The 23,727-nt window shown below is 52.4% G+C and overlaps 1 protein-coding gene across 2 annotated transcripts in view; it reads left to right on the top strand.

Annotated features, from left to right (window-relative positions):
- LOC109882762 (sodium/calcium exchanger 3-like) overlaps positions 1-23,727 on the top strand; it is a 178,473-nt gene that overhangs the window by 32,669 nt on the left and 122,077 nt on the right. The window lies entirely within an intron of this gene.

Genomic DNA, 23,727 nt, shown 5'->3' with positions numbered 1-23,727 from the left:
TTCCTCCAGGGGGTGGGTTCCTCCAGGTGGTGGGCTCCAGGGGGTGGGATCCAGGGGGTGGGCTCCAGGGGATGGGCTCCAGGGGTTGGGCTCCAGGGGGTGGGCTGCAGGGGTTGGGGCTCCTCCAGGTGGTGGGCTACAGGGGGTGGGCTCCTCCATGTTTTGGGCTACAGGGGGTGGGCTCCTCCAGGTGGTGGGCTCCAGGGGGTGGGCTCCTCCAGGTGGTGGGCTACAGGGGATGGGCTCCTCCAGGGGGTGGGCTACAGGGGGTGGGCTCCTCCAGGTGGTGGGCTACAGGTGGTGGGCTCCAGGTGGTGGGCTACAGGGGGTGGGATCCAGGGAGTGGTTTCCTCCAGGTGGTGGGCTACAGGGGGTGGGATCCAGGTGGTGGGCTCCAGGGGGTGGGATCCAGGGGGTGGGCTCCTCCAGGTGGTGGGCTACAGGTGGTGGGCTCCAGGTGGTGGGCTACAGGGGTGGGATCCAGGGGGTGGGCTTCAGGGGGTGGGCTCCAGGGGGTGGGATCCAGGGGGTGGGCTCCTCCAGGGGGTGGGTTCCTACAGGTGGTGGGCTACAGGGGGTTGGCTCCTCCAGGTGGTGGGCTACAGGTGGTGGGCTCCAGGTGGTGGGCTACAGGGGTTGGGCTCCTCCAGGTGGTGGGCTACAGGGGGTTGGCTACAGGGGGTGGGCTCTTCCAGGTGGTGGGCTCCAGGTGGTGGGCTCCAGGTGGTGGGCTACAGGTGGTGGGCTACAGGGGGTGGGCTCCTCCAGGTGGTGGGCTACAGGGGGTGGGCTCCAAGGGATGGGCTCCAGGGGGTGGGCTACAGGGGGTGGGCTCCAGGGGGTGGGCTCCAGGTGGTGGGCTCCAGGGGGTGGGTTCCTCCAGGGGGTGGGTTCCTACAGGTGGTGGGCTACAGGGGGTGGGCTCCTCCAGGGGGTGGGTTCCTCCAGGGGGTGGGTTCCTCCAGGTGGTGGGCTACAGGGGGTGGGCTCCAAGGGATGGGCTCCAGGGGGTGGGCTACAGGGGGTGGGCTCCAGGGGGTGGGCTCCAGGTGGTGGGCTCCAGGGGGTGGGTTCCTCCAGGGGGTGGGTTCCTACAGGTGGTGGGCTACAGGGGGTGGGCTCCTCCAGGGGGTGGGTTCCTCCAGGGGGTGGGTTCCTCCAGGTGGTGGGCTACAGGGGGTGGGATCCAGGGGGTGGGCTCCAGGGGGTGGGCTCCAGGGGTTGGGCTCCAGGGGGTGGGCTGCAGGGGTTGGGGCTCCTCCAGGTGGTGGGCTACAGGGGGTGGGCTACAGGGGGTGGGCTCCTCCAGGTTGTGGGCTACAGGGGGTAGGCTCCTCCAGGTGGTGGGCTACAGGGGGTGGGCTCCTCCAGGTGGTGGGCTCCAGGGGGTGGGCTCCTCCGGTTGGTGGGCTACAGGTGGTGGGCTCCAGGTGGTGGGCTACAGGGGGTGGGATCCAGGTGGTGGGCTCCAGGGGGTGGGATCCAGGGGGTGGGCTCCAACAGGTGGTGGGCTACAGGTGGTGGGCTCCAGGTGGTGGGCTACAGATCAAATCAAATCAAATCAAATGTATTTATATAGCCCTTCGTACATCAGCTGATATCTCAAAGTGCTGTACAGAAACCCAGCCTAAAACCCCAAACAGCAAGCAATGCAGGTGTAGAAGCACGTTGGCTAGGAAAAACTCCCTAGAAAGGCCAATACCTAGGAAGAAACCTAGAGAGGAACCAGGCTATGTGGGGTGGCCAGTCCTCTTCTGGCTGTGCCGGGTGGAGATTATAACAGAACATGGCCAAGATGTTCAAATGTTCATAAATGACCAGCATGGTCGAATAATAATAAGGCAGAACAGTTGAAACTGGAGCAGCAGCACAGTCAGGTGGAAGTTGAAACTGGAGCAGCAGCATGGCCAGGTGGACTGGGGACAGCAAGGAGTCATCATGTCAGGTAGTCCTGGGGCATGGTCCTAGGGCTCAGGTCCTCCGAGAGAGAGAAAGAAAGAGAGAAGGAGAGAATTAGAGAACGCACACTTAGATTCACACAGGAGACCGAATAGGAAGCGAGAAGTACTCCAGATATAACAAACTGACCCCAGCCCCCCAACACATAAACTACTGCAGCATAAATACTGGAGGCTGAGACAGGGGTGGGATCCAGGGGGTGGGCTTCAGGGGGTGGGCTCCAGGGGGTGGGATCCAGGGGGTGGGCTCCTCCAGGGGGTGGGTTCCTACAGGTGGTGGGCTACAGGGGGTGGGCTCCTCCAGGTGGTGGGCTACAGGTGGTGGGCTCCAGGTGGTGGGCTACAGGGGGTGGGATCCAGGGGGTGGGCTACAGGGGGTGGGCTCCAGGTGGTGGGCTCCAGGGGGTGGGATCCAGGGGGTGGGATACAGGGGTGGGCTCCTCCAGGTGGTGGGCTACAGGTGGTGGGCTCCAGGTGGTGGGATACAGGGGTGGGATCCAGAAGGTGGGCTACAGGGGGTGGGCTCCAGGGGGTGGGATCCAGGGGGTGGGTTCCTCCAGGGGGTGGGTTCCTACAGGTGGTGGGCTACAGGGGGTGGGCTCCAGGGGGTGGGTTCCTCCAGGGGGTGGGTTCCTCCAGGTGGTGGGGCTCCTCCAGGTGGTGGGCTACAGGGGGTGGGCTACAGGGGGTGGGCACTTCCAGGTGGTGGGCTACAGGGGGTGGGCTACAGGGGGTGGGCTCATCCAGGTGGTGGGCTACAGGGGGTGGGCTCCTCCAGGTGGTGGGCTACAGGGGGTGGGCTCCAGGGGTGGGCACCTCCAGGTAGTGGGCTACAGGGGGTGGGCTCCTCCAGGTGGTGGGCTACAGGGGTTGGGCTACAGGGGGTGGGCTACAGGGGTTGGGCTCCTCCAGGTGGTGGGCTACAGGGGGTGGGCTCCAGGTGGTGGGCTACAGGGGGTGGGCTACAGGGGTTGGGCTCCTCCAGGTGGTGGGCTACAGGGGGTTGGCTCCTCCAGGTGGTGGGCTACAGGGGGTGGGCTCTTCCAGGTGGTGGGCTCCAGGTGGTGGGCTCCAGGTGGTGGGCTACAGGTGGTGGGCTACAGGGGGTGGGCTCCTCCAGGTGGTGGGCTACAGGTGGTGGGCTCCAAGGGATGGGCTACAGGGGGTGGGCTACAGGGGGTGGGCTCCTCCAGGTGGTGGGCTACAGGGGGTGGGCTCTTCCAGGTGGTGGGCTACAGGGGGTGGGCTACAGGGGGTGGGCTACAGGGGTTGGGCTCCTCCAGGTGGTGGGCTACAGGGGGTGGGCTCTTCCAGGTGGTGGGTTCCAGGTGGTGGGCTACAGGGGGTGGGATCCAGGGGGTGGGCTACAGGGGGTGGGCTACAGGGGGTGGGCTCCAGGTGGTGGGCTCATCCAGGTGGTGGGATCCAGGGGGTGGGATACAGGGGTTGGCTCCTCCAGGTGGTGGGCTACAGGTGGTGGGCTCCAGGTGGTGGGATACAGGGGTGGGATCCAGAAGGTGGGCTACAGGGGGTGGGCTCCAGGGGGTGGGATCCAGGGGGTGGGTCCCTCCAGGGGGTGGGTTCCTACAGGTGGTGGGCTACAGGGGGTGGGCTCCAGGGGGTGGGTTCCTCCAGGGGGTGGGTTCCTCCAGGTGGTGGGGCTCCTCCAGGTGGTGGGCTACAGGGGGTGGGCTACAGGGGTTGGGCTCCTCCAGGTGGTGGGCTACAGGGGGTGGGCTCTTCCAGGTGGTGGGCTCCAGGTGGTGGGCTACAGGGGGTGGGATCCAGGGGGTGGGCTACAGGGGGTGGGCTCCAGGTGGTGGGATACAGGGGTGGGATCCAGAAGGTGGGCTACAGGGGGTGGGCTCCAGGGGGTGGGATACAGGGGTGGGATCCAGAAGGTGGGCTACAGGTGGTGGGCTACAGGGGGTGGGCTACAGGGGTTGGGCTCCTCCAGGTGGTGGGCTACAGGGGGTGGGCTCCTCCAGGTGGTGGGCTACAGGGGGTGGGCTCTTCCAGGTGGTGGTCTCCAGGTGGTGGGCTACAGGGGGTGGGCTACAGGGGTTGGGCTCCTCCAGGTGGTGGGCTACAGGGGGTGGGCTCCAGGGGGTGGGTTCCTCCAGGGGGTGGGTTCCTCCAGGGGGTGGGGCTCGTTCAGGTGGTGGGCTACAGGGGGTGGGCTACAGGGGGTGGGCTACAGGGGGTGGGCTACAGGGGTTGGGCTCCTCCAGGTGGTGGGCTACAGGGGGTGGGCTCCTCCAGGTGGTGGGCTACAGGGGGTGGGCTCTTCCAGGTGGTGGTCTCCAGGTGGTGGGCTCCAGGTGGTGGGCTCCAGGTGGTGAGCTACAGGTGGTGGGCTCCAGGTGATGGGATACAGGGGTGGGATCCAGAAGGTGGGCTACAGAGGGTGGGATCCAGGGGGTGGGATACAGGGGTGGGCTCCTCCAGGTGGTGGGCTACAGGTGGTGGGCTCCAGGTGGTGGGATACAGGGGTGGGATCCAGAAGGTAGGCTACAGGGGGTGGGCTCCAGGGGGTGGGATCCAGGGGGTGGGTTCCTACAGGTGGTGGGCTACAGGGGGTGGGCTCCAGGGGGTTGGCACTTCCAGGTGGTGGGCTACAGGGGGTGGGCTACAGGGGGTGGGCTCATCCAGGTGGTGGGCTACAGGGGGTGGGCTCTTCCAGGTGGTGGTCTCCAGGTGGTGGGCTCCAGGTGGTGAGCTACAGGTGGTGGGCTCCAGGTGGAGGGATACAGGGGTGGGATCCAGAAGGTGGGCTACAGGGGGTGGGATCCAGGGGGTGGGATACAGGGGTGGGCTCCTCCAGGTGGTGGGCTACAGGTGGTGGGCTCCAGGTGGTGGGATACAGGGGTGGGATCCAGAAGGTAGGCTACAGGGGGTGGGCTCCAGGGGGTGGGATCCAGGGGGTGGGTTCCTCCAGGGGGTGGGTTCCTACAGGTGGTGGGCTACAGGGGGTGGGCTCCAGGGGGTGGGTTCCTCCAGGGGGTGGGTTCCTCCAGGTGGTGGGGCTCCTCCAGGTGGTGGGCTACAGGGGGTGGGCTACAGGGGGTTGGCACTTCCAGGTGGTGGGCTACAGGGGGTGGGCTACAGGGGGTGGGCTCATCCAGGTGGTGGGCTACAGGGGGTGGGCTCCTCCAGGTGGTGGGCTACAGGGGGTGGGCTCCAGGGTTGGGCACCTCCAGGTGGTGGGCTACAGGGGGTGGGCTCCTCCAGGTGGTGGGCTACAGGGGGTGGGCTCTTCCAGGTGGTGGGCTCCAGGTGGTGGGCTACAGGTGGTGGGCTCCAAGGGATGGGCTCCAGGGGGTGGGCTACAAGGGGTGGGCTCCTCCAGGTGGTGGTGTGCTACAGGGGGTGGGCTCTTCCAGGTGGTCGGCTCCAGGTGGTGGGCTACAGGGGGTGGGCTACAGGGGGTGGGCTACAGGGGTTGGGCTCCTCCAGGTGGTGGGCTACAGGGGGTGGGCTCTTCCAGGTGGTGGGCTCCAGGTGGTGGGCTCCAGGTGGTGGGCTACAGGTGGTGGGCTACAGGGGGTGGGCTCCTCCAGGTGGTGAGCTACAGGTGGTGGGCTCCAGGTGGAGGGATACAGGGGTGGGATCCAGAAGGTGGGCTACAGGGGATGGGATCCAGGGGGTGGGATACAGGGGTGGGCTCCTCCAGGTGGTGGGCTACAGGTGGTGGGCTCCAGGTGGTGGGATACAGGGGTGGGATCCAGAAGGTAGGCTACAGGGGGTGGGCTCCAGGGGGTGGGATCCAGGGGGTGGGTTCCTCCAGGGGGTGGGTTCCTACAGGTGGTGGGCTACAGGGGGTGGGCTCCAGGGGGTGGGTTCCTCCAGGGGGTGGGTTCCTCCAGGTGGTGGGGCTCCTCCAGGTGGTGGGCTACAGGGGGTGGGCTACAGGGGGTTGGCACTTCCAGGTGGTGGGCTACAGGGGGTGGGCTACAGGGGGTGGGCTCATCCAGGTGGTGGGCTACAGGGGGTGGGCTCCTCCAGGTGGTGGGCTACAGGGGGTGGGCTCCAGGGTTGGGCACCTCCAGGTGGTGGGCTACAGGGGGTGGGCTCCTCCAGGTGGTGGGCTACAGGGGGTGGGCTCTTCCAGGTGGTGGGCTCCAGGTGGTGGGCTACAGGTGGTGGGCTCCAATGGATGGGCTCCAGGGGGTGGGCTACAAGGGGTGGGCTCCTCCAGGTGGTGGTGTGCTACAGGGGGTGGGCTCTTCCAGGTGGTCGGCTCCAGGTGGTGGGCTACAGGGGGTGGGCTACAGGGGGTGGGCTACAGGGGTTGGGCTCCTCCAGGTGGTGGGCCACAGGGGGTGGGCTCTTCCAGGTGGTGGGCTCCAGGTGGTGGGCTCCAGGTGGTGGGCTACAGGTGGTGGGCTACAGGGGGTGGGCTCCTCCAGGTGGTGGGCTACAGGTGGTGGGCTCCAAGGGATGGGCTCCAGGGGGTGGGCTACAGGGGGCTCCTCCAGGTGGTGGGCTACAGGTGCTGGGCTCCTCCAGGTGCTGGGCTACAGGGGGTGGGCTACAGGGGGTGGGCTACAGGGGTGGGCTCCTCCAGGTGGTGGGCTACAGGGGGTGGGCTCCTCCAGGTGGTGGGCTACAGGGGGTGGGCTCCTCCAGGCCGTGGGCTCCAGGGGGTGGGCTACAGGGGGTGGGCACTTCCAGGTGGTGGGCTACAGGGGGTGGGCTCCTCCAGGGGGTGGGCTACAGGGGGTGGGCTCCTCCAGGGGGTGGGCTACAGGGGGTGGGCTCCTCCAGGTCGTGGGCTCCAGGGGGTGAGCTACAGGGAGTGGGCTACAGGGGGTGGGCTACATGGGGCTGGCTCATCCAGGTGGTGGGCTACAGGGGGTGGGCTCCTCCAGGTGGTGGGCTACAGGGGGTGGGCTCCAGGGGTGGGCACCTCCAGGTGGTGGGCTCCAGGGGTGGGCACCTCCAGGTGGTGGGCTACAGGGGGTGGGCTCCAGGGGGTGGGCTCCAGGGGGTGGGCTCCAAGGGGTGGGCTCCAGGGGGTGGGCTCCAGAGGGTAGGATCCTCCAGGGGCACAGGCAGGGGGAAGAGCCAGCCCAGGAGAGGGGGAAGCTGGGAATGAGTGATCAGCATGCTCCTCATGGGGCCTCTGGTACTCCCGGGTCTGTAGTTGATTTGTGTGTGTGTGTGTGTGTGTTTGTGAGAGAGCGACAGAGGGAGAGGAGGAAGGAGAGAGATAGAGAGAGAGAGAGAGAGAGAGAGAGAGAGAGAGAGAGAGAGAGAGAGAGAGAGAGAGAGAGAGGGGGAGGAGAGAGAGAGAGAGAGAGAGAGACAGGGAGGGGGAAGGAAGGAAGGAAGGAAGGAAGGAAGGAAGGAAGGAAGGAAGGAAGGAAGGAAGGAAGGAAGGAAGGAAGGAAGGAAGGAAGGAAGGAAGGAAGGAAGGAAGGAAGGAAGGAAGGAAGGAAGGAAGGAGAAAGAGAGAGAGAGAGAGATGGGGAGGAGAGAAAGCGAGAGATGAAGGCTGCTGAAGGCTGCAGGGGTGTGACAGAGGGAAAGACTATTACAAGGAAGGTGCTGTGTTGTTGTCTGCATTGGTGGGTGGATGGAGGGGCGTAGCCAGACATTAGTTGGTAGGTGGGTGGATGGAGGGGCGTAGCCAGACATTAGTTGGTAGGTGGGTGAATGGAGGGGCGTAGCCAGACATTAGTTGGTAGGTGGGTGGGTAGATGGAGGGGCGTAACCAGACATGAGTTGGTAGGTGAGTGGGTGGAGGGGCGTAGCCAGACATTAGTTGGTAGGTGGGTGGGTAGATGGAGGGGCGTAACCAGACATGAGTTGGTAGGTGGGTGGAGGGGTGGAGGGGCGTAGACAGAAATTAGTGGGTGGTTGGGTGGAGGGGTGGAGGGGCGTAGCCAGACATTAGTGGGTGGTTGGGTAGATGGTCAGCTAACTTCATGCTATTCTACACATTTTGCCATTGGTCAAGGAGAAAAATGTGCAGTTTTATAGCTAATCTCATGCTATTCTACACATTTTGCTACGAGGCTGACAGAAAATGTTATATTAAAGCTCAAATATAGTTGTGTTGGCTGTGATAAAGTGATATCACTGTGATAAAGACACTGGATAATCAGCTGCTAAATTAACAAATGAAGAAGGCAGTGGCATGGTGCACGTAGCCATAGAAACACAGTGACATATGCCTCAATGTGATCATATTCCTGCCTTATTGGCGGTGTAGCTTTCAGTTAGTTATTTTTGGCCACCCTCCCGTGAGAGTGAATGTCATTCTAGAGCACTGCTTGCTATGAATTCTGTCGGATGGTGTTTACATTTTTCGACAAAAAGACAATGTCTCGTTTGGAACACCGACTGAATCTGATTGGGTGGGCCTGGCTAACCAGCGGCTGGCTACCCAGTGGATGGCTACCCAGTGGATGGCTACCCAGGCCCAACCAGTGCCTACACGGCTGATTGTGAGGTGTGTGTGTGTGACCGTTATAACTAGTGATCCACTGATAAGACATTTTTGGCCGACTCCGATATTTTCCTTGCCAAAAAAATACGATACCGATAACCAGTATTTAACATTTTTGCAGCATTTTAAGCATTCTAGTACAGTTAAATAGTTAACACACACACACACATGAACGCAGCGCTCTAAGGCACTGCATCTCGTTGCAAAAGGTGTCACTAGAGTGATTGGGAGTCCCATAGGGCGGCGCACAATTGGCCCAGCGTCGTCTGGATTTGGTCGGGGTTGGCCATCATTGTAAATAAGATTTTATTCTTAACTGACTTGCCTAGTTAAATAAAGGTTACACACACACATCACACCACACGGACCAAAAAGTTATTTTGTTGGCATTTACGTATGTCCCCATTACCACTAAAACATCATCAAAACCTCTTTCTTTCACTTTCTTGCTCTGCTGTTTCGTTGTTCATTTGTTCAGTCGTTTCATTCTGAACCACGATTTCTATATTGCGCTGTTTGGGTCTTTGCCCATCAACAAGCTTATTTGTTGACCAATCAGGACCTGAATATGACCACACGTCACATGTTAATTTAATGCGTTTATACATTTTTCACGAAGATATTACAATATCAATCGTATGGTCACACCGATTCATCGATACGTATGCTATGATGCTGGTAAAGTTCCCTCTCGCATCTACCGTGCTGGTCATAAAACAAGCTAGCTAAGCTGATGGATACAAACTATGTTCTTCCCCAAACACATAGCGAAACAAAATAATTTGTTTCAGCTAGCTAACTATATAGCTAGGTGTCATCTAAAATCGGATACGTAAAGGCTGCCTCTCGGTGCAAACTTTACGTGCTGGTCATAAAACATAGCAAAACGACATCTGTTTCAGTAGCTAGGTGTAATCTAAAATAACCCTAATTTATAAGAAAGTTCTTAGTTGTTTAATGGTGGTGGGACCCATCTATGTGAAGCTAGCCACAATAAGGATTAGCCACAATAGTGCACTTTGCAGGTTAGCCTTCAAAATAAAAGTATGGCATAATTCTACTATTTGTATTCATCTGCATCACTGTCAATGACATACTTTTATTTTGAAGGCTAACCACTATCATGTAATACCAGTCCTGTCTCAGACCACACACTGCAGTACTAGTACCAGTACCAGTACTAGTACCAGTACCAGTACTAGTACCAGTCCTGTCTCAGAGTAGCAGAGTAGAATCTCTTTGGGTCCCCAGGACCAAGCGAAAAGACCGGAATAGAGAGAATGTCCCAGTAAATAATAACTCAAAATTCAGCTCAACTATAGAAGACTTTCATATTGGCTCATATCATTGACTCATATCATTGGCTCATATCATTGGCTCATATAATTGACTCATATCATTGGCTCATACCATTGGCTCATATCATTGACTCATATCATTGACTCATATCATTGGCTCATATCATTGACTCATATCATTGGCTCATATCATTGACTCATATCATTGGCTCATATCATTGGCTCATATCATTGACTCATATCATTGGCTCATACCATTGGCTCATATCATTGACTCATATCATTGACTCATATCATTGGCTCATATCATTGACTCATATCATTGGCTCATATCATTGACGCATATCATTGGCTCATATCATGGACTCATATCATTGGCTCATATCATTGGCTCATATCATTGGCTCATATCATTGACTCATATCATTGGCTCATACCATTGGCTCATATCATTGACTCATATCATTGACTCATATCATTGGCTCGTATCATTGACTCGTATCATTGACTCGTATCATTGACTCATATCATTGGCTCATATCATTGGCTCATACCATTGGCTCATATCATTGACTCATATCATTGGCTCATACCATTGGCTCATATCATTGACTCATATCATTGACTCATATCATTGGCTCGTATCATTGACTCGTATCATTGACTCGTATCATTGACTCATATCATTGGCTCATATCATTGGCTCATACCATTGACTCATATCATTGGCTCATACCATTGGCTCATATCATTGACTCATATCATTGGCTCATACCATTGGCTCATATCATTGACTCATATCATTGACTCATATCATTGGCTCGTATCATTGGCTCATATCATTGACTCATATCATTGACTCATATCATTGGCTCATATCATAATAGCTACCAAGACGTTAGTCCTGATTTCCAGCCCTTACCTGTCAGTTTGATAATTCAGCTTTTGTTCTGACATAGTAAAGAAATAAAATAATAATGAAGATTAAATAATGATGCAATGTGTCAATGAGGTCAAAGGTTACAGATTCATAGTTCATAGAGCCAGTGTGGTGACTCAGATCTCTGTGATTTTACTGATGAGATGTTGGATGTGTTTCAGGGGATCCGTTTGAGCAAGGTGAGGCACAGAGCTGATCTAGATCACACAATCTAGATCACACAATCTAGTTCACACAATCTAGATCACACAATCTAGTTCACACAATCTAGATCACACACATTCCCTTTGCTGTCACTTGACTCCCCTCTACACTGGGGTATGCAGGGTTCAGGTTGTGTAGTTATGCAGGGTTCAGGTTGTGTAGTTGTGCAGGGTTCAGGTTGTGTAGTTATGCAGGGTTCAGGTTGTAGAGGTTGTGTAGTTCTGCAGGGTTCAGGTTTTGTTGTTCTGCAGGGTTCAGGTTGTGTAGTTCTGCAGGGTTCAGGTTGTGTAGTTATGCAGTTATTCTTGATACAAACGGGAAACTGTTGAGCGTGAAAAACCCAGCAGCGTTGCAGTTCTTGACACAAACCGGTGTGCCTGGCACCTACTACCAAACCCCGTTCAAAAGACACTTCAATATGTTGTCTTCCCCATTCACCCTCTGAATGGCACACGAACACAATCCATGTCTCAATTATCTCAAGGCTTAAAAATCCTTATTTAACCACCTGTCTCCTCCCCTTCATCTACACTGATTGAAGTGGATTTAACAGGTGACATCGATAAGGGATCATAGCTTTCACCTGGATTCACCTGGTCAGTCTGTTATGTATTGTGGTTGGGTTGAGATGTGTTGAGAGCATCACCCCGCATTAGAGCACACTTATCAGTATACAGAAACCTCTGAGTGTGTCCCAAATGGCACCCTATTCCCTGTGTAGTGCACCACTTTTGACCAGGGGAAAGTGATACACTACACAGGGAATAGGGGACCGTGTGGGACACATACTGTGTCCTCTTATTCAGAAGCCTCTGGTCCTTCTGCTGCAAAGGATTGTGGCATATACCAAGACTGTCACAATCTCCGGAACATTCCATAATTACTGTTGGTGGTGGGTAATTAATTAGTTAGATTCCATTTGCATCGAAAAAAGAAGAATGGGATTTTTGTTTTGTTTTTTCTCTCTCTCTCTCCCCTCTCCTCTCCTCCCCTCCTCCTCTCCTCTCCTCTCCTCTCCTCCACTCCTCCCCTCCTCCTCCTCCTCTCCTCCCCTCCTCCTCCTCTCCTCCCCTCCTCCTCTCCTCCCCTCCTCCTCCTCTCCTCCCTCCTCCTCCTCTCCTCCCCTCCTCCTCCCCTCCTCCCCTCCTCCTCTCCTCCCCTCCTCCCCTCCTCCTCTCCTCCCTCCCTCCCTCCTCCCCTCCTCTCCTCCTCCTCTCCTCCCCTCCTCCTCCTCCTCTCCTCCCCTCCTCCTCCCCTCCCCTCCCCTCCCCTCCCTCCCCTCCCCTCCCCTCCCCTCCCCTCCCCTCCTCCTCCTCTCCTCCCCTCCTCCTCTCCTCTCCTCCCCTCCTCCTCTCCTCCCCCCCTCCTCCCCTCCTCCCCTCCTCCTCTCCTCCTCCTCTCCTCCCCTCCTCCTCTCCTCCTCCTCTCCTCCTCTCCTCCCCTCCTCCTCCCCTCCCCCCTCCTCCTCTCCTCCCCTCCTCCTCTCCTCCCCTCCTCCCCTCCCCTCCCAGCCCCTCCCCTCCCCTCCTCCTCTTCTCCTCCCTACTCTCCTCTACTCTCTTCTCCTCCCCTCCTCTCCTCCCCTCCTCCTCTCCTCCCCTCCTCTCCTCCTCTCCTCTCCTCCCCTCCTCCTCCTCCCCTCCCCTCCCCTCCCCTCCCCTCCTCCTCCTCCTCTCCTCCCCTCCTCCTCTCCTCCCCTCCCCTCCTCCTCTCTGTAATGTTGTAACCTTCTTGCCTCTCGGAGTGACAGGACACATGTCCACACCTATCCCCTTCCTACTGACCACTCAGCTCTTCTCCTGCCAAGATACAACCCTGCTGCAGTCAGTCTGTGTATCCCAAATGGCATCCTATCCCCTAAATAGTGCACTACTTTTGACCAAAGCCCTATGGACCCATTTAGTGTGCACCCGGGCAGTTAGACCTTCCGCCTCAGGCTTTACACTACGTTGTAGTCCCAAATGGCACCCTATTCCCTATGTAGTGCACTACCTTTGACCAGGGCCCTAGTCAAACATAGTGCACTATGTAGGGAATAGGGTGCCATTTGGGATGTAACTAGCCCTGCAGCAAGGCATGCACTGTCACGCTCATATACACTAGACAGCCATTCTCACTGGTAAACCAGGCATATAGACAGCCATTCTCACTGGTAAACCAGGCACATAGACAGCCATTCTCACTGGTAAACCAGGCACATAGACAGCCATTCTCACTGGTAAACCAGGCACATAGACGGCCATTCTCACTGGTAAACCAGGCACATAGACGGCCATTCTCACTGGTAAACCAGGCACATAGACGGCCATTCTCACTGGTAAACCAGGCACATAGACGACCATTCTCACTGGTAAACCAGGCATATAGACAGACATTCTCACTGGTAAACCAGGCACATAGACGGCCATTCTCACTGGTAAACCAGGCACATAGACGGCCATTCTCACTGGTAAACCAGGCACATAGACGGCCATTCTCACTGGTAAACCAGGCACATAGACGGCCATTCTCACTGGTAAACCAGGCACATAGACGACCATTCTCACTGGTAAACCAGGCATATAGACAGACATTCTCACTGGTAAACCAGGCACATAGACAGCCATTGTCACTGGTAAACCAGGCCTGTCCCTACTTCCTTTTACATCTGGGGCAGGTTTCCCTGACACAGATAAAAGTCCTGACACTAAAAAACAATATATCATCTTTATTCAGAATGCTTTTCAGTCCTTGACTAGGCTTAATCTGGGTTTCATCTGGGCCTAATCTGGGCTTAATCTGGACTTTATCTAGGCTTAATCTGGGCCTTATCTAGGCTTAATCTGGGTTTAATCTGGGCTTTATCTAGGCTTAATCTGGGCTTAATCTGGGCCTTATCTAGGCTTCATCTGGTCTTCATCTGGGCCTAATCTAGGCTTAATCTGGGTTTACCTCTCGGAGGTAAACCCTTGGAGGTAAGGTACCCACCGTACCTTCTCCACTGTGCAATCCGGTTTCCGAGCCGGTTACGGGTGCACCTCAGCCACGCTCAAGATACTAAACGATATCATAACCGCCATCGATAAAAGAGAGTACTGTGCAGCCGTCTTCATTGACCTGGCCAAGGCTTTCGACTCTGTCAATCACCATATTCTTATCGGCAGACTCAGTAGCCTCGGTTTTTCTGATGACTGCCTTGCCTGGTTCACCAACTACTTTGCAGACAGAGTTCAGTGTGTCAAATCGGAGGGCATGTTGTCCGGTACTCTGGCAGTCTCTATGGGGGTACCACAGGGTTCAATTCTCGGCCCGACTCTTTTCTCTGTATATATCAATGATGTTGTTCTTGCTGCGGGCGATTCCCTGATCCACCTCTACGCAGACGACACCATTCTGTATACTTCTGGCCCTTCCTTGGACACTGTGCTATCTAACCTGCAAACGAGCCTCAATGCCATACAACACTCCTTCCGTGGCCTCCAACTGCTCTTAAACGCTAGTAAAACCAAATGCATGCTTTTCAACCGTTCGCTGCCTGCACCCGCACGCCCGACTAGCATCACCACCCTGGATGGTTCCGACCTAGAATATGTAGACATCTATAAGTACCTAGGTGTCTGGCTAGACTGCAAACTCTCCTTCCAGACTCATATCAAACATCTCCAATCCAAAATCAAATCTAGAGTCTGGCGACGAAGCCTCCTTCACTCACGCCGCAAAACTTACCCTAGTAAAACTGACTATCCTACCGATCCTCGACTTCGGCGATGTCATCTACAAAATAGGTTCCAATACTCTACTCAGCAAACTGGATGCAGTTTATCACAGTGCCATCCGTTTTGTTACTAAAGCACCTTATACCACCCACCACTGCGACCTGTATGCTCTAGTCGGCTGGCCCTCGCTACATGTTCGTCGCCAGACCCACTGGTTCCAGGTCATCTACAAGTCTATGCTAGGTAAAGCTCCACCTTATCTCAGTTCACTGGTCACGATGGCAACACCCACCTGTAGCACGCGCCCCAGCAGGTGTATCTCACTGATCATCCCTAAAGCCAAAACCTCATTTCCTTCCAGTTCTCTGCTGCCTGCGACTGGAACGAATTGCAAAGATCTCTGAAGTTGGAGACTTTTATCTCCCTCACCAACTTTAAACATCTGCTATCTGAGCAGCTAACCGATCGCTGCAGCTGTACATAGTCCATCGGTATATAGCCCACCCAATCTACCTACCTCATCCCCATACTGTTTTTATTTTATTTACTTTTCTGCTCTTTTGCACCAGTATCTCTACCTGTACATGACCATCTGATCATTTATCACTCCAGTGTTAATCTGCTGAATTGTAACTAGTTTCTCCTATGGCCTATTTATTGCCTACCTCCTCAAGCCTTTTGCACACACTGTATATAGATGATTTTTTTTCTACTATGTTATTGGCTTGTTTATTGTTAATTGTTTACTCCATGTGTAACTCTGTGTTGTTGTCTGTTCACACTGCTATGCTTTATCTTGGCCAGGTCACAGTTGCAAATGAGAACTTGTTCTCAACTAGCCTACCTGGTTAAATAAAGGTGATCTGGTCTACCTGGTTAAATAAAGGTGAACTGATCTACCTGGTTAAATAAAGGTGATCTGGTCTACCTGGTTAAATAAAGGTGAACTGGTATACCTGGTTAAATAAAGGTGAACTGGTCTACCTGGTTAAATAAAGGTGAACTGGTCTACCTGGTTAAATAAAGGTGAACTGGTATACCTGGTTAAATAAAGGTGAACTGATCTACCTGGTTAAATAAAGGTGATCTGGTCTACCTGGTTAAATAAAGGTGAACTGATCTACCTGGTTAAATAAAGGTGAACTGGTCTACCTGGTTAAATAAAGGTGAACTGGTCTACCTGGTTAAATAAAGGTGAACTGGTATACCTGGTTAAATAAAGGTGAACTGATCTACCTGGTTAAATAAAGGTGATCTGGTCTACCTGGTTAAATAAAGGTGAACTGATCTACCTGGTTAAATAAAGGTGAACTGGTCTACCTGGTTAAATAAAGGTGAACTGGTCTACCTGGTTAAATAAAGGTGAACTGGTATACCTGGTTAAATAAAGGTGAACTGGTCTACCTGGTTAAATAAAGGTGAACTGGTCTACCTGGTTAAATAAAGGTGAACTGGTCTACCTGGTTAAATAAAGGTGAACTGGTCTACCTGGTTAAATAAAGGTGAACTGGTCTACCTGGTTAAATAAAGGTGAACTGGTCTACCTGGTTAAATAAAGGTGAACTGGTCTACCTGGTTAAATAAAGGTGAACTGGTCTACCTGGTTAAATAAAGGTGAACTGGTCTACCTGGTTAAATAAAGGTGAACTGGTCTACCTGGTTAAATAAAGGTGAACTGGTCTACCTGGTTAAATAAAGGTGAACTGGTCTACCTGGTTAAATAAAGGTGAACTGGTCTACCTGGTTAAATAAAGGTGAAATAAAAAATAATAATAAATCTGTGATTTCACTTCACATTGCAATCGGAACCCTTGACTTTTTCCACATTTAATGTTACTAAAATGGATTAAATCGTTGTTTCCCCTCATCAATCTACACACAATACCCCATAATGACAAAGCGAAAACAGGTTTTTAGACATTTTTGCATATGTATTAAAAATGTAAAATACTTATTCACATAATTATTTAGAGCCTTTTGCTATGAGGCGGTAGCGTAGCCTAGTGGTTAGAGCGTTGGACTAGTAACCGGAAGGTTGCGAGTTCAAACCCCCAAGCTGACAAGGTACAAATCTGTCGTTCTGCCCCTGAACAGGCAGTTAACCCACTGTTCCCAGGCTGTCATTGAAAATAAGAATGTGTTCTTAACTGACTTGCCTGGTTAAATAAAGGTAAAATAAATAAATAAATAAATAAATATGAGACTTGAAATTGAGCCCCGGTGCATCCTGTTTGTTTGGTCATCCTTGATGTTTCTACAACTTGATTGGAGTTCACCTGTGGTAAATTCCATTTGATTGGACATGATTTGGAAAGGATAAGATCCCACAGTTGACAGTGCATGTCAGAGCAAAAACCAAGACATGAGGAAGAAGGAATTGTCCGTAGAGCTCAGAGACAGAATTGTGCAGCATTTCTGCAGCATTGAAGGCCCCCAAGAACACAGTGGCCTTCATATTTCTTAAATGGAGGAAATTTGGAACCACCAAGACTCTTCCTAGAGCTGGCCGCCCGGCCTAACTGAGCAATCTGGGGAGAAAGGCCTTGGTCAGGGAGGTGACCAAGAACACCGATGGTCCCTCTGACAGAGCTCCAGAGTTCCTCTGTGTAGAATCTTCCAGAAGGACAACCATCTCTGCAGCACTCCACCAATCAGGCCTTTATGGAAGAGTGGCCAGACGGAAGCCACTCCTCAGTAAAAGGCACAGGACAGCCTGCTTGGAGTTTGCCAAAAGTCACCTAAAGACTCCTCAACCCCACAGAGGTAGTACTTTCCTCCCACGTTACTCTCCACTCCTCAACCCCACAGAGGTAGTACTTTCCTCCCACGTTACTCTCCGTTCCTCAACCCCACAGAGGAAGTACTTTCCTCCCACGATACTCTCCACTCCTCAACCCCACAGAGGTAGTACTTTCCTCCCACGTTACTCTCCACTCCTCAACCCCACAGAGGTAGTACTTTCCTCCCACGTTACTCTCCGTTCCTCAACCCCACAGAGGAAGTACTTTCCTCCCACGTTACTCTCCACTCCTCAACCCCACAGAGGAAGTACTTTCCTCCCACGTTACTCTCCACTCCTCAACCCCACAGAGGAAGTACTTTCCTCCCACGTTACTCTCCACTCCTCAACCCCACAGAGGAAGTACTTTCCTCCCACGTTACTCTCCACTCCTCAACCCCACAGAGGAAGTATTTTCCTCATGGAGGTGGATGTTTATGACCACATGATCAAATGTCCCTCCTGGACGCAATATATATATATATATTTTTTAACCTTTATTTTACTAGGCAAGTCAGTTAAGAACAAATTATTATTTTCAATGACTGCCTAGGAACAGTGAGTTACCTGCCTGTTCAGGGGCAGAAGGACAGATTTGTACCTTGTCAGCTCGGGGATTTGAACTTGCAACCTTTCGGGTTACTAGTCCAACGCTCTAATATTGAAGCACATTGCATCATGTCTGATTCATTCCTGTAACCTTGTAAAAGAAGAAGAAACTGTAACGGGTTGTCACAGACAGATCAGGTCTATATATCTAACATATTATTTAGCTGGCGCTACCAGCTGTTCCATTGGTCTATTCCCAGGGTGCTGCTAATGCTACCAGCTGTTCCATTGGTCTATTCCCAGGGTGCTGCTAATGCTACCAGCTGTTCCATTGGTCTATTCCCAGGGTGCTGCTAATGCTACCAGCTGTTCCATTGGTCTATTCCCAGGGTGCTGCTAATGCTACCAGCTGTTCCATTGGTCTATTCCCAGGGTGCTGCTAATGCTACCAGCCGGTCCATAGGTCTATTCCCAGGGTGCTGCTAACGCTACCAGCTGTTCCATTGGTCTATTCCCAGGGTGCTGCTAATGCTACCAGCCGGTCCATTGGTCTATTCCCAGGGTGCTGCTAACGCTACCAGCTGTTCCATTGGTCTATTCCCAGGGTGCTGCTAATGCTACCAGCCGGTCCATTGGTCTATTCCCAGGGTGCTGCTAATGCTACCAGCTGTTCCATTGGTCTATTCCCAGGGTGCTGCTAACGCTACTAGCCGTTCCATTGGTCTATTCCCAGGGTGCTGCTAATGTTACCAGCCGGTCCATTGGTCTATTCCCAGGGTGCTGCTAATGCTACCAGCTGTTCCATTGGTCTATTCCCAGGGTGCTGCTAATGCTACCAGCTGTTCCATTGGTCTATTCCCAGGGTGCTGCTAATGCTACCAGCTGTTCCATTGGTCTATTCCCAGGGTGCTGCTAACGCTACCAGCTGTTCCATTGGTCTATTCCCAGGGTGCTGCTAATGCTACCAGCCGGTCCATTGGTCTATTCCCAGGGTGCTGCTAATGCTACCAGCCGGTCCATTGGTCTATTCCCAGGGTGCTGCTAATGCTACCAGCCGGTCCATTGGTCTATTCCCAGGGTGCTGCTAATGCTACCAGCCGGTCCATTGGTCTATTCCCAGGGTGCTGCTAATGCTACCATCCGGTCCATTGGTCTATTCCCAGGGTGCTGCGGTAGAAAAGATTCTTTAAAATGTTGTTCTGTTTTATTTATTAATGAGTTCACTATTTTGTTTATTAATGATTCCATTATTTTGACACATATTTGTGGAAGTTATTCTATAACTGGCCACATGTAACCTCTGTGACCTTAGGTGAGCTAATCATTCTTCATGACAATACTCTGGGTGTCTCTTTGTCTGTGTGTGTGTCTCTTCCTGTGTTGGTGTGTCTCTGTGTTTCTCTGTGTCTGTGTGTGTGTCTCTTCCTGTGTGTGTGTGCGTCTCTGTGAGTGTGTGTGTCTCTGTGTCTGTGTGTCTCTGTGTCTGTGTGTGTCTCTTCCTGTGTGTGTGTGTGTCTCTGTGAGTGTGTGTGTGTGTCTCTGTGTGTGTCTCTGTGTGTCTGTGTGTGTGTCTCTTCCTGTGTGTGTGCGTCTCTGTGAGTGTGTGTGTCTCTTCCTGTGTGTGTGTGTGTCTCTGTGTCTGTCTCTGTGTGTGTGTGTCTCTGTGTTTGTGTGTGTGTCTCTCTGTGTGTGTGTGTGTGTGTGTGTGTGTGTCTCTGTGTCTGTGCGTATTTAGTTAGTCACTATTCATAGAAATACACTGTGGGTGTGAGGTTGTGAACTGCATTGTGGGAACTTCTGGGAGAGCGCGATGGTCCCCTTTTGATTTGTCAACAGCATTGTGGGAACACCTCTCTCTAATTAGTGTAATTAATGTTGCTGTGATGTGTTGGTGTGATGAAAAGTATTTAAAGCGTCAATGCACTCACTGATTTGGCCTCCTTTTTTTTGTCTTGCTCCTCAAGAAATGCTGGTGGTCATGGCAGAATGCCAAGTTGGCTTGGGGGTGTGGTTTGATGTGGGTGTTTTAAACCCATCTGTCGGAACCTTGCCCGCAACCGTTTCCCCTCAATCACAACAAACAAACTTCCTGCGGTTTTGACTTCAATAACTACAGGCAGATGTACGGTGAGATGCCCGGACGAAGCTTTGAATAGGTCAGTAGCCTACAGAGTAGCAGAATGATAAACACAGTGATCAGGTTGGTTCCACCAGGCTAGTTTATATCTTAAAAGTTGAAAATAAGCAACAAATAATGTCAGTTTACATCAATTATTTTTCACAAATGTATTTAGGTAATGAAGTGGTTTCACTTCTGTATTTGTACAACAGGGAGAAGTTTCCCACAGCCCTCATCTCTTGCCATCCCTGGTGAGGATAGCTAGCTAATCCCCATCCCCCCAGCTAGCTACTAATCCCCTCTTGAGGTTTGACCACAAGTTCTCAATGGGATTAAGGTCTGGGGTGTTTTCTGGCCATGGACCCAAAATATCGATGTTTTGTGCCCCGAGCCACTTAGTTAACACTTTTGCCTTATGGCGAAGGTGCTCCATCATGTTCGTCACCAAATGAATTGTTCGTCACCAAACTGTTCCTGGATGGTTGGGAGAAGTTGCTCTCAGAGGATATTTGGTACCATTCTTTATTCATTGCTGTGTTCTTAGGCAAAATTGTGAGTGAGCCCACTCCCTTGGCTGAGAAGCAACCCCACACATGAATGGTCTCAGGATGCTTTACTGTTGGCATGACACAGGACTGATGGTAGCGCTCACCTTGTCTTCTTCGGACAAGCTTTTTTCCGGATGCCCCAAACAATCGGAAAGGGGATTCATCAGAGAAAATGACTTTACCCCAGTCCTCAGCAGTCCAAACCCTGTACCTTTTGCAGAATATCAGTCTGTCCCTGATGTTTTTCCTGGAGAGAAGTGGCTTCTATGCTGCCCTTCTTGACACCAGGCCATCCTCCAAAAGTCTTCGCCTCACTGTGCGTGCAGTTGCACTCACACCTGCCTTCTGCCATTCCTGAGCAGCTCTGTACTGGTGGTGCCCCGATCCCGCAGCTGAATCAACTTATGAGATGGTCCTGGCGCTTGCTGGACCTTCTTGGGCGCCCTAAAGCCTTCTTCACAACAATTGAACCGCTCTCCTTGAAGTTCTTGATGATCTGATAAATGGTTGATTGTGGTGCAATCTTACTGGCAGCAATATCCTTGCCTGTGAAGCCCTTTTTGTGCAAAGCAATGATGACGGCACATGTTTCTTTGCAGGTAACCAGAGGAAGAACAATGATTCCAAGCACCACCCTCCTTTTGAAGCTTCCAGTCTGTTATTCGATCTCAATCAGCATGACAGAGTGATCTCCAGCCTTGTCCTTGTCAACACTCACACCTGTGTTAACAACATGATGTCAGCGGGTCCTTTTGTGGCAGGGCTGAAATGCAGTGGAAATGTTTTTGGGGGATTAAGTTCATTTGCATCTCAAAGAGGGACTTTGCAATTAATTGCAATTCATCTGATCACTCTTCATAATATTCTGGAGTATATGCAAATTGTCATCATACAAACTGAGGCAGAAGACTTAGTGAAAATGTATATTTGTGTCATTCTCAAAACTTTTGGCCACGACTGTACTGTCAACTGTGGGACCTTATATAGACAGGTGTGTGCCTTTCCAAATCATGTCCAATCAATTGAATTTACCACAGGTGGACTCCAATCAGGTTGTAGAAACATCAAGGATGACCAATGGAAACAGGATGCACCTGAACTCAATTTCAAGTCTCATAGCAAAGGGTCTGAATACTTATGTAAATAAGGTCTGTTTTTAACTTTTAATAAAATGTAAAACATTCAAAAAACCTGTTTTTGTTTTGTCAAGGATTGAGGATTTTTTTTAAAATTAAATTTAAAATACATTTTTGCCATATTTGTTCTTAACAGTAAGCTGAAGTATAGTTCCCCGCTCTCTCTGACTGGTAATGCTGACTGTTTAGCTGTTCAAACGGAGAGCAGCTTCATGGTTACTGAGGGTATCCACCGGTTTACCGGTAGCGTTTACCGGCTGTAACTTCTCCTGGAAGTTGTGTATGAAAGAGTTTTTATGGATATGATTAATAGATGAAAAGATGTCTATTCATCTCTCTCTCTCTCTCTGATCTCTTTTCAGGAAATAAGGAAGACTCTATTTTACAACCCCAAAGCACAATCAAAATGAAAGTCTAGCTCTGGAGAGAGAGAGGGGGTGGGGCAGGGAGAGAGAGAGGGGCGGGTTAGGGAGAGAGAGAGGGGTGGGGCAGGGAGAGAGAGAGGGGCGGGCCAGGGAGAGAGAGGGGGCGGGCCAGGGAGAGAGAGGGGGCGGGGCAGGGAGAGAGAGAGAGGGGCGGGCCAGGGAGAGAGAGGGGGCGGGGCAGTGAGAGAGAAAGAGAGGGGCGGAACATGGAGACTAGAGGGATGCGTTAATGAACAACCAGGAGCCAGCAGGATGGGAGTGTATGTAAGGTACGAGAGAGCTAGCGAGCGCGCAGGTATCCATCTCCACAGTGTGAGTGTACATGGAAACCTCCTCCACCCCTCCGTTTGTCCTCCTTCTCCTCTCCTTCACTAGTGTGTGTGTGTGTGTGTGTGTGTGTGTGTGTGTGTGTGTGTGTGTGTGTGTGTGTGTGTGTGTGTGTGTGTGTGTGTGTGTGTGTGTGTGTGTGTGTGTGTGTGTGTGTGTGTGTGTGTGTGTAAAAGTGTCTTGATACGTCTTGGTACAAGGGCCCAGTCTTTGAACATGGGTCTAATTGGAGAGTTTAACAACAGACGAGGGAGGAAAGAGAGGTTCAAAGATCTGAGACAACAGAGGGAGAGAGACAAGAGCTCTGGGACTCTCCTCTTGATCTGAGACAACAGAGGGAGAGAGACAAGAGCTCTGGGACTCTCCTCTTGATCTGAGACAACAGAGGGAGAGAGACAAGAGCTCTGGGTCTCCCCTCTTGATCTGAGACAACAGAGAGAGAGAGAGACAAGAGCTCTGGGTCTCCCCTCTTGATCTGAGACAACAGAGGGAGAGAGACAAGAGCTCTGTGACTCTCCTCTTGATCTGAGACAACAGAAGGAGAGAGAAGAGCTCTGGGACTCTCCTCCTGCTCTCAGTGGCAGACAGGATTGTGTGATATAGTGTGGAGGAACAGAGAGAGAGAGGGAGAGAGAGAGAGAGAGAGAAGTTGCAGTAGTTGAAGGGGTTGTGGATGGAAGACACTTGGGGATGAGTGTGTTTGTGTGCATACCTGTGTGTGTGTGTGTGTGTGTGTGTGTGTGTGTGTGTGTGTGTGTGTGCGCGTGGCGGTCGATGCCGTTTAAGACGAGGGAGAACGTCTATATGTTTATATGAGCACGGCCTTATTTCTTTTACAGCATATTGGATGACTGTCATTCATATTCCATTCACCCAGTTCAATGTAACAGTGATAAGTTTAGGCTACTACATGATACTCTAATGTTCTCTATACCCATCATGAGGTTGATACAACCTCACCTATGAATGAAAGTTTACAGTGTAGGTGCACACAGGTCGAAATAATAATTTGAGTAATCAAGGTGACAGACAGCGACACATTCAATACTGCCTTGAACAGTCTAGCCTGCATCTAGCTGATCAATAGATCTAGCTGATCAATAGATCTAGCTGATCTAGGATGTAATCATTAATCCAACAGTTGCAAACGAGAGTTTCATTTGGACAAATTCAGGTATGTTTAACCCAGTTTTGTTCCGTTTGCTTCTGTTTAAGACAAATTTTTTTCAACAGAATCATCGGAATGAATACTCCCCTGATCACACGCAAACACATTTCACTTTCATAGCAGCCAC

This window comes from Oncorhynchus kisutch, linkage group LG14 (assembly GCF_002021735.2).
Source record: "Oncorhynchus kisutch isolate 150728-3 linkage group LG14, Okis_V2, whole genome shotgun sequence".
Classification (NCBI taxonomy): Eukaryota; Metazoa; Chordata; class Actinopteri; order Salmoniformes; family Salmonidae; genus Oncorhynchus; species Oncorhynchus kisutch.
Note: the sequence above shows the minus strand (reverse complement) of the source record. Positions and strands in the feature narration are given on the sequence as shown.